This window comes from Otolemur garnettii, unplaced genomic scaffold, assembly GCF_000181295.1.
Source record: "Otolemur garnettii isolate 467f Iridium unplaced genomic scaffold, OtoGar3 scaffold00028, whole genome shotgun sequence".
NCBI classification, from domain to species: domain Eukaryota; kingdom Metazoa; phylum Chordata; class Mammalia; order Primates; family Galagidae; genus Otolemur; species Otolemur garnettii.
This window is the reverse complement of record NW_003852423.1, coordinates 5,304,620-5,314,653: the sequence shown is the minus strand read 5'-3', so window position 1 is coordinate 5,314,653 and position 10,034 is coordinate 5,304,620. Positions and strand designations below refer to the sequence as shown.

General features: G+C 44.9%; 1 non-coding gene across 1 annotated transcript; it reads right to left on the bottom strand.

Moving 5' to 3' along the window:
• Nucleotides 1-2,086: 2,086 nt before the first annotated feature.
• On the bottom strand, nt 2,087-2,155 carry LOC111724918. Its single transcript, XR_002773126.1, has one exon. It is a non-coding gene; the product is annotated as a small nucleolar RNA SNORD93 (small nucleolar RNA).
• Between the last annotated feature and the right edge of the window lie 7,879 nt (nt 2,156-10,034).

Sequence of the window (10,034 nt, the reverse complement as noted above, 5' to 3'; positions counted from 1 at the left end):
CTTGGAATTAGTAAATACTCTTTGAACATTTCACTGAATTCCAGGTTTGCTTCACTTCCCTTCAGGGCACTTGAGCAGAAAAGACTAGTCCGGTAGTGTAAGGCACCTTTCCATCCCTGCCTTAGCTGTGCTAAATATGCAGGCAGGTGCTGAACTCGAGAGGGCAAGGTGATTTTCCTTCCATTACCTTTGGTGACCCTGGATGACAGTAGATTTCTTAACCAAGGTACTGTTTTGGATAACGGCCTATCACTAGGGCACAGGGAGGGGGATTTGGTGGAGGGAAGGAGGCTGTAGTAAGGAATGTTATTAAACCAGAAAGCTTAAGGGGCACTTGAAGGGCTTTGCTCATGCAGGCAAGATGGCACAACTCAGCTCATGTCAGAAGTACTTTGATTACCTGGGCAGGGTTCAACAGGCCCTGTGGAAGTAACAGCACCTACAGGAAATAACAATGATTCATCAATACAGAACCTACCCGCCTTTCAGAAGCATCCTTGAATATCCCAAGGAAAAGAAAAAACAGAGTTCATAGGCGGCTTTCATTCTACATGAGGTTTACAAAGCCTCATACTTTGAGTTCAACCTGCAATTTACTCAGCATCTAACTTCATTTTTCTAATTTCCTGGGTAGCTACTATTTGCCAAGGACATCCTACTACCCACAGTAGTATGAAGATGGCATGTGGTTAACAAGACTCTGCACACCCTGTTCTCTCTTACCTTATAGCCACTAGAACATGCTGTCAAGAGAGCAGGGGAAGGAAGAGCAGGGATTAGCAAGCTCTCACCTCACCGGCACAATGTAAGGGGTATATGGCACACCTCCTGGGTGAAGGGCTCAGTGACAACTTGGACTTTACCTAACAAATGCAAACAATGTGACCTAATCATCTGTATCCTTGTGTTAATCTGAAAAAAAAAAATGGAGAGAATGAGAGGAAGTGCCATACCATGGATGAGATTTAAAATAAATGTAGTGGCCTGGCGTCCATAGCTCAGCAGTTAGGGTGCCGGCCACATGCACTGGGGCTGCTGTGTTCAAACCTGTCAGAGCCTGCTAAACAAACCAACAACAACAACAAAAATAGCCGGGTGCTGTGGCAAGTACCAATAGTCCCAGCTACTCCAGGAGGCTGAGGCAAGAGAATGGCTTAAGCCCAAGAGTTGGAGGTTGCTGTGAGCTATGACACTATAGCACTCTACTGAGGGTGACACAGTGAGACTGCCTCAAAATAAATAAATAAATAAATAAATAAAATGTAGCTGTTAAGTATGAGATTTGACAAATGCAAAGTCATTACATAACCAAGATGTGGCACAGTGGTAAGCAAATTTGTAGTACACAAAACATACAAACTACTTGGAAAAAAGATACACACAAACTAAATTTTAAAAAGTGAGATACTTTAATCTTAGGCAGACTGAAGCCCACCATGGCTACATCTATGCCAACAGTAACAGTTTATAGAGAGTGTGTGAACCAAGACTAAAGACTTGGTCTTTCATGTTAACATTGTAGCACGATTCAGACCACAACTGTAGATAGAAAAACTACTTTAAATAATGGAATTGAATTCTGTAGAAATTCTCAATAGGGCCAACTCAGCTACAGGGCAGAGGCATAAAATTCTCAGATAAATATTCCTGTCGATAATTAGGCCCATCTCACAACTCACCCTTGCTACCACACTGAAAGGGACAAAAGCAGAAAAAGCTCTCTGTATTTATCAGGGGTCACATACTCAACACGTCTTTTTCACTTGAAAAACTTCAGATTCTTCGAAGCACAAGACCTGTAAAAGAGATACCACCATAGGTATTACTAAAGAACAAATAGAGGTGTCTAAATTGTTTACAAAAACTGAGCAGGTACATTGAATCCCCGGTGTATTATATAGGGTTGACTTAGTAATGTCTCATCAACAATTTTTACTTAATATCCAATCTTTTTTCTTTTTTAAAATTTATTTTTAAAAAATCCCATCTTTTTCTTGGCTTGTCTTTTTTTTTTTTTTTTTTTAACCTACAGCATAATTTTAAAAGGGATAATGTGATTCCATTTAGCAAATTCTGCATATCAAGTTGGCCTCAGGTAAATCCTTTAATCCATCAGAGCAGAATCCAATCAGATTAGAGTTCTCATCCTTGGCCAAGATTTATATTCAACTAACTCAAGCGCAGTTATTTTCATAGGGTTCATACCTTAAATTCATCACCATCTTGAATTCCATTGAACCTGGTGAAAAAGAGACATGAACAATATTTAGAATATCATGCCCTAACTTTTTGTTAAAAAGAGTAGCCTTGGTGGGAGGGAGTGGCTTACACTTCCACCTGTAATCTTAGCATGCTGGGCGGCTGTAAGCAAATTTGGAGTACACAAAATATACAAACTACTTGGAAAAAAGATATAAACTAAATTTTAAAAAATGAGATACTTTAATTTTAGGCAGAGTGAAGCCCACCATCGCCACATCTATGCCAACAGTAACAGTTTATAGAGAGTATGTGAACCAAGACTAAAGACTGAGCAGGGAGGATCCCTTGAAATTAGGATTTGGAGACTAGCTGGAGCAAGAGCAAGGCCCCATCTTTACAAAACAGAAACATTAGCTGGGCATGGTGGCAGGCATCTGTAGTCCTAGCTACTCAGAAGGCTGCGCAATAGGATTGCTTGAGCCCAGGACTTTGAGGTTGCTATAAGCTAGGCTGAGGCCATGGCACGCTAGCCTGGGAAACAGAGTGAAAAGAAAACAAACACCAACACCAACAAGAGTGGCCTTTATTGTGGCTCTCTACTAGCTTCTCATCATGAATAAACTGCTACCTTTGAATAGAATTTCTGTACAAAGTTATTTTCTCCAAATTTCCTGACCCTTGGGCATCCTACTTTGCAGCTAGAAGTAAAATGAAGAAAATCAAGTTCTTAGATCTTAGAAACTATTTTACTTCCAGTCACCATCTTTCTGGCATTACCTCTGCTACTTTAAGCTGGACTAGTATCAACTTTAGAGAAGAAACATTATTGGCAACAGTATTTACCTAGGAAGAATGGAAACAAACTTTGATAGATTTAAAAACCAAAGGAAGCTGGAAACTTGTTTACTCTGAGGCTGAGTCCAGCTGGCTGAGAATAGTTTCTAGCCCTGGGCAATAGTTCAGTTTCCACAATCCTTAAATAGACACTAGCAAAGGCTGCTTCCTAGACAGGGTGTCTCTCACAGATCAAACTGAATAATTAGGATCCACAGACATGCCCAACATGTAAAACCGTGGTACAGCAAAGCCACTGCATTTCCTTGTGGGATAGGGGATCTTTTGCCAGACATCAAGGTATTTAGGGTTGGGGAAACTGTCTAGGCGTTATGGGCCCGTATATATGGCTGAAAATTGGTGCTTAGAATATAGGCAGCAACAGCATGCTCCCTCCCCTCCCCCCACCCTTTAAAAGCATGGTAGCGGGGCCTGGTGGCTCACCCCTGTAACTCTAGCACTCTGGGAGGCAGAGGTAGGTGAACTGTCTGAACTCACAGGTTTGAGACCAGCCTGAGTCAGGGCAAGACCTCCTATCTAAAAATAGCTGGGCACCGGTTGTGGCAGGGGCCTGTAGTCCCAGCTGCTTGGGAGGCTGAGGGAAGATAATTGCTTAAACCCAAGAGTTTGAGGTTGCTGTGAGATATGAAGGCATGGCATTCCACCGAGGGTGACAAAGAAAGATTGTCTCCAAAAAATAAATAAATAAAATAAAGGCATGATAATTTCAGTTTCCCATTGATTTTTCAAACTATTAAAAAGGCAGTAACAGTATTTCACAACTGAGGAAAACATGCCAACCACAAGCTTCATATTTTAACAGAAACTACTAAATGGTACCTTCCTTCATTTAAATTTAAATTTAGATTTTTACAAATTTTACTAAATGTGTACATTTGTGCAGTAATTTGTACCAGTAATAAGCAATTAGAATGCTCAGTAATGCTGTCCAGAGCCAGAAAATTCTTCCCGAGACAAACTTTCTCTCAGGCAGCCTGGCATGTTTCTACATCTTAGACTTAGTGAGTAGAAGTTGGGCGTCCAGGCTTATCCAAGTCAGAAGAACCCAATGGCTCAGAATTTTCTCCTGGGCAGAAAACCAAAACGGTCCTCTTGCCCTGAAGATTGTGCGGGTCACTCCTGAAAAGAGGTCTGGGGGAGAATATTGCAGGCTCCCTTATTAAGGCTCAGAGCTGTACCTCACTTTAGTCGTTTCCCCGCGCAGGACTCATCCCCCAGATCTTAAAAACAAAAATCCAGCGTGCCGGGTGGCAACTGAACGGCATGTGTATCGGGGTTAGTGGCTGCATGGACGAAATTACCTCCATTTATTGCCAATAAAACCATTATACTGCTGGCCTCGGAAACTTAAAAGATCCCGGATCTCATTCGCTTCCTAAATCGGAGTCACAGGGCTGGCGAGAGCCCCAAGTGCGCCAAGAAGCCGACTGGCCCCGGCTCTGCGCCTCCGCCCTGGAGTAGAGTCTGATTCTCCAAACAGAACCATTTAACTTAGAATGAAGCTACAAGCTACCCGTGCACCCGACCCCTCGACAGCAGGGCCACAGGCACGGGAGGTGATGGGCGCCTGGCGGCTTCTAGCTGAGTAGGGGAGAGGGATCCTCAGGCAAGGTGGGTGGGGGCGCCCCTGAAGGCGCCGCAGGGACACCGGCTGTCCTTCACGGGTAAGGGCCCAGGCACCATAAGGATGTCTCCATCCCACAGGGGCCTGAACAGAGTATCCCCTGAGCGCTTAGCTGAAGCTGAACCCGGGTCTCTGTCGCCCAGCCTGGGGGTCCAGGGACGGCGAGGGGCGCGCCTAAGAAGGGCCACGGGAGAGACCCGGAGCCATGTGGCTGGCTCCTGCGCCCAGCCGATCCCTACTCACCAAGTCACGCGCCACAGCCGAAAGAGGAAGACACCTGAGAGATCAAGTTTAAAAGAGTCTAGGCAGTCACCACGCGGGCGGCAGCCAACCAAAAAGTTGCTCAAGGGCCCCACCCGCCTAGCACGCGCCCCACCCGCCGGCCAGCGAGCCCCATCCGCCCGGCCAGCACACCCAGGACCCTCGCGCGCCCCCTGCTGGCGGCAGGCAAAGTGGGCCGGGGCCTCCCTTGTCCTGGGCCTCCCCTCTCCCTGAGATCCCCATCCTCCCCTGATCTGGCCTACCCTGCCCAGGCCTTCCTTGCTCCTGGCCTCCCTTGCCGCTGCCTCTTCTGCTCCCAGCATCCCCTGCCCCGAGGCTTCTTCTCTGCCCCAGCCTCCCCTGCCTATAGGCACCCTCCCTCCCCCCAATATCCTGTGCCCCTCTCTGAGCCCAAGGAATCTGTGGACTCAGGAGCATCTGCTCCCACACACCCTGACTGTGTTGTCCATTTACTTTGCTAAAGATTAGAGGAAGCTCCTGGCACTCGAATAATCTTAGACATCTCTGGCCCACCCCTCCTTAGTGTTTCTTAAAGTCTTCAGCCATGCCCTTTGTGTTTATTTTAAAGACTCAGGTCTAATTATGTAACAGAAGATTGGCTCCTGTTAAAGGAACTATGTTAAAGGGTGTGTGGAAACTTATTGAAGAAGGAGGTGCCTGGAAATCGCACCACAGGCAGCATGCTTAGAATGATGGACACTGTCTGCAAGTGTCTTGTCCCCAAAGCACCTCTGTGTCACTGTGCATCTTGGCTGCAGTAAAACACAGTTCTACTGGCTGGGTGGGTAGGCAGCACCATGTACAGAACTTAGGTTTGGTGGATTAAACTGCAGGGGGCGGGGAAGTGGTGGGGCGGGTGTAGGGGTGTGTGTTTAAGTCCTAACCTCCATTACGTGAATATGATATCTGTGCAGACATAGACAACGTAAGATGAGGTCATTTGGGTGGACCCTCCTAATTGAACATGACTTGTGTCTTTATCAGTGGTGTCAAATTCCATGTGAAGACAGAGGTGCACTGGGTGGATATGCAAGGACAGAGGTGGAGATTGGAGTGAGGTAGCAAGCTCAGGAAGGCCAAGGACTGTTGGCCGCACAGGAAGCTGAGTATTGTGCCAGGCAGCTGTAGTCCCAGCTACAGGAAGAGACAAGGGAGGATTCTCCCATGTGGGCTCCAGAGACAGCTTAGTTCTGCTAACACCTTGATTTTGGCTTAAGCTTCAAGAACCTTAAGATGATACATTTCTGGCTTTTTTTTGGAGACAGAGTCTCGTTATGCTGCCCTCAGTAGTGTGCTATGGTGTCACAGCTCACAGCAACCTCAAACTCTTGGGCTTAAGTGATTCTCTTGCCTCAGCCTCCCAAGTAGCTGAGACTATAGGTGCCCACCACAACAACTGGCCATTTTTCTGTTGCAGTTGTCATTGTTGCTTAGCTGGCCCAGGCTGGGTTCAAACCCACCAGACTAGGTGTATATAGTAGCTGGTGCCCTAACCACTGTGGTACAGGGACTGTGCCTTTGGTTTTTTTTTTCCTTAAAGGCTCACTCTGTTGCTCAGGCCAGAGTGCGGTGACTTCAGCCTGGCTCACTACAACTTCCAACTCCTGGGCTCAAGTGGCCTTTCTGCCTCCACCTTCCTAGTAGCTGGGACTACAGCTGACTGGCACAATACTCAGCTAGTTTTATCATTGTTAGTAGAAACGGGGACTCGCTCTTGCTTAGGCTGGCCTCAAACTCCTGAGCTCAAGGGATCCTCTGCCTCTGCCTCCCTGAGTGCTAGGATTACAGGCATGAGCCACCGGTGGCAACTGGCCCATTTCTGTTGTTTTAAGTCATAAAATATTTAGGTCAGGCATCCCTAGGAAGTTTATATTAACATAGTGGTTGTAGGACTGGTGGGGAGGGAGCCGTCAACTCAGCCTTCTAGAAGTTAAAATTGGTGTCTCCTATAAGCTCTGGGAGGGGGAGCTTATCTCTCACATTTACTGCTGTTTCCTTTCTGGCACTTAACAGGTTCTGGATAGATATCTGCTGAATTAATGACTGAGTGTCTCCATGGCATGCAGAGCAGCAGGCAGTGGGCACATGATGGTGAGCACTGTAGTCACACATACCCTGTATTTAGGCCCTTGTTCATCAGACATCTGTAAACTTGAAAGGCATGAATCCGCCTGTTCACGGTCTCATGCCAGCATTACCCAAAGGGTTTATCTTCTATTCCAATGAATGATTTCTCTGGAAGCAAAGCTGGGTAGGGGTTGAGTGTGAAAAGCATGAGGCCAACAGCAGCAGTCCTAGAACCCAAGTGTCCCATATCCTTCCCGTAGGTCTGCAAGCCCCAGAAGCACTGCGGGGCAGGACCTGCAGTCCCAGCCATACTCTTACATTTGCTTTTAGCCTTCACCTGTCCCTGGAATTTTGAGATCTGGGGCTTTCTAGAAACTGGAGCAATTGAGATCATTTTGGTTAAAGGGACTGCTCAATGCAACAAATATTTATTGAACACCTATTTTGTGCCAGGTACTATGATAGGTGTTGGGGGTGTGAACTTCAATAAGAAACTGGCCCCAGCTGGGGGCAGTGGCTCACTCCAGTAATCCTAGCACTCTGGGAGGCTGAGGCAAGTGGATTGCCTGAGCACAGGAGTTAGAGACCATTCTGAGCAAGAGTGAGACTCTATCTCTACTAAAATTAGAAAAAACTAGCTGGGCATGTTGGCTCATGCCTGTAGTTCCACTGTTTGGGAGACTGAGGTAAGAGGATCACATGAACCCAGAAGTTTGAGGTTGCTGTGAGCTGCGATGACACCATAGCATTTTACCCCAGGGACAGAGTGAATAGAAATCTATTCAGAGTGCCAAGGGGACAATGCAGAGCCACAGAGCTTGGCCTGCTAAGGATGTGGTTCCTGAAGGAGCGATTACCGACACTGAGTCTAGCATTACCAGCAGGGAACTGGTATTATGTGAAATTTAGGAGAGCAAAGCAGCAAAGAGGCCAAGAGAGTTAAAGAAAAATCACAGGACAGTAGAACAGAAGAGTTGTTAATAGATGATCCAGGATTTTCTCTAGTGAAGAGGAGCTGGCCTTAGGGTAGCCGTTCTCAACCTGTGGGTCGCGATCCCTTTGGGAGTTGAACAACTCTTTCACAGGGGTTGCCTAAGCTCATCAGAAAATGTATTTCCAATGATCTTAGGAACTGAGACACTGCTCCTCTATCCATCTCCAGGCTGTTCTGCCCACATGCAGATATGCCCACATAAGAGTACCCAGCGTGATGACATCATCACGCCAATCCCATCACATATACCATATAAATACAGGCGTATGTGACAGGGTTGGTGCCATAATGTACTTCTGTGGACCAGTCACACACATGTGGAGAGCAGCTACTGTGTAGAAAGCAGCTGCTGTGTTGAAAGCAGCAGTATTGGAGGTAAAACGACACTTCATGAATTATAATTACTGGGTAAATGTAAAATCATGTCCCGTAAAATCATCAACTACTGCAAAAAAAAAAAAAAATATATATATATATCTGTACCATGGGAACTTAATCTGGATGCTGATTGGTCTTTTTATATTCAGTTGTGGTTGATGTGAATACTGCCCCCCTTGTGATAATAACAGGTATGTAAAAAAAAAACAGAATGGTAAAGCACTGGAAACTTTAATGAACTGTATTGACTGAACTATGTCATGGCTCATTTTTTGTATTATTCAAGCTATTGTTATATACTATTTTCATTATCAAGCCATCCCATGACAATGGATTGTGTAGAGAAGAATGTTAAGAAAAGAAAATATAGTGAGGATTTTTTACAGTGTGGTTTTACCTCAATAATTACAGCAGGAATTGAGAAACCACAAGGTGTTATTTGTTGTGAAGTTGCCAGCCGAATCTATGAAGCCAAATGAACTAAAATGCCATTTTGATAGCAAGCATCTGAGCTTTGCCAGCAAGGATATCAATTATTTTAGCAAAGCTGATGGACTCAAGAAAGCAAGACATGACCCAGGTGGCAAGTACCACAAACAAAACGTAGCAGCCGTTGAAGCTTCATATTTGGTGACACTCAGAATTGCCAGAGCTGTAAACTCACACCATTGCCGAGGATTTACTATTGCCAGCGACCAAAGACATTGTTCAAGTTATGATCAGAGATGAATTTGTTACAAAATTGAATGCAATTTTCTTATCTAACGACATTGTCCGCAGAAAAATAGAAGACATGTCTGCTGATATTCTTGATTAGGTAATCCAGGAAATAAAATCTGCTCCACTTCCAATATTTAGTATCCAGCTTGAGGAATCTACAGACGTTGCAAACCATTAACAGTTACTGGTTTATGTGAGGTCTGTTAACGATGGAGACTTTAATGATGAGTTTCTGTTTTGCAAATCTCTTGAAATGACAACTACTGTGCACGTAGTTGACACAGTTGGTTCATTTCTGAAAGAGCATAAGATCTCTTGGGAAAAGGTTTGTGGTGTTTGCACTGATGGTGCTCCAGCTATGCTAGGACGTCGATCTGGATTTCAACGTTTTGGTACTGAATGAGTCACCAAAAGTCATCAGAACTCACTGTATTATGCATTGGCAAATATTATCAATGAAGACGCTGCCACAAGAGTTACAAGAAGTAATGAAAAGCGTCATCAGGTCTGTCAATTTTGTAAAGGCGAGCACTTTAAACAGGCGACTGTTTTCGCAACTGTGCAATGAGTTGGATGCACCGAACAGTGCTCTATTTCACACTGAAGTGAGATGGTTGTCAAAAGGAAAAGTTTTAAAATGTGATGAACTCAAAACATTTTTTAATCAGAAAACAAGACCACAGTTTGAGCACTTTTCAGTGATAAAAGTGAACTGTAGAAAATATCTTACTTGGTTGACATCTTTGCCATCTTGAATGAGTTAAATTTATCACTGCAAGGAGCAAATGCAATATGCCTTGATTTGTCTGAAAAGATCTGACCATTCCAAATGAAACTTCAGCTCTGGCAAAAGAAAAATTGGATGAAAATAAAATTTGCCTGCCTTACCTGCTTTCTTTGAGGAACATGACA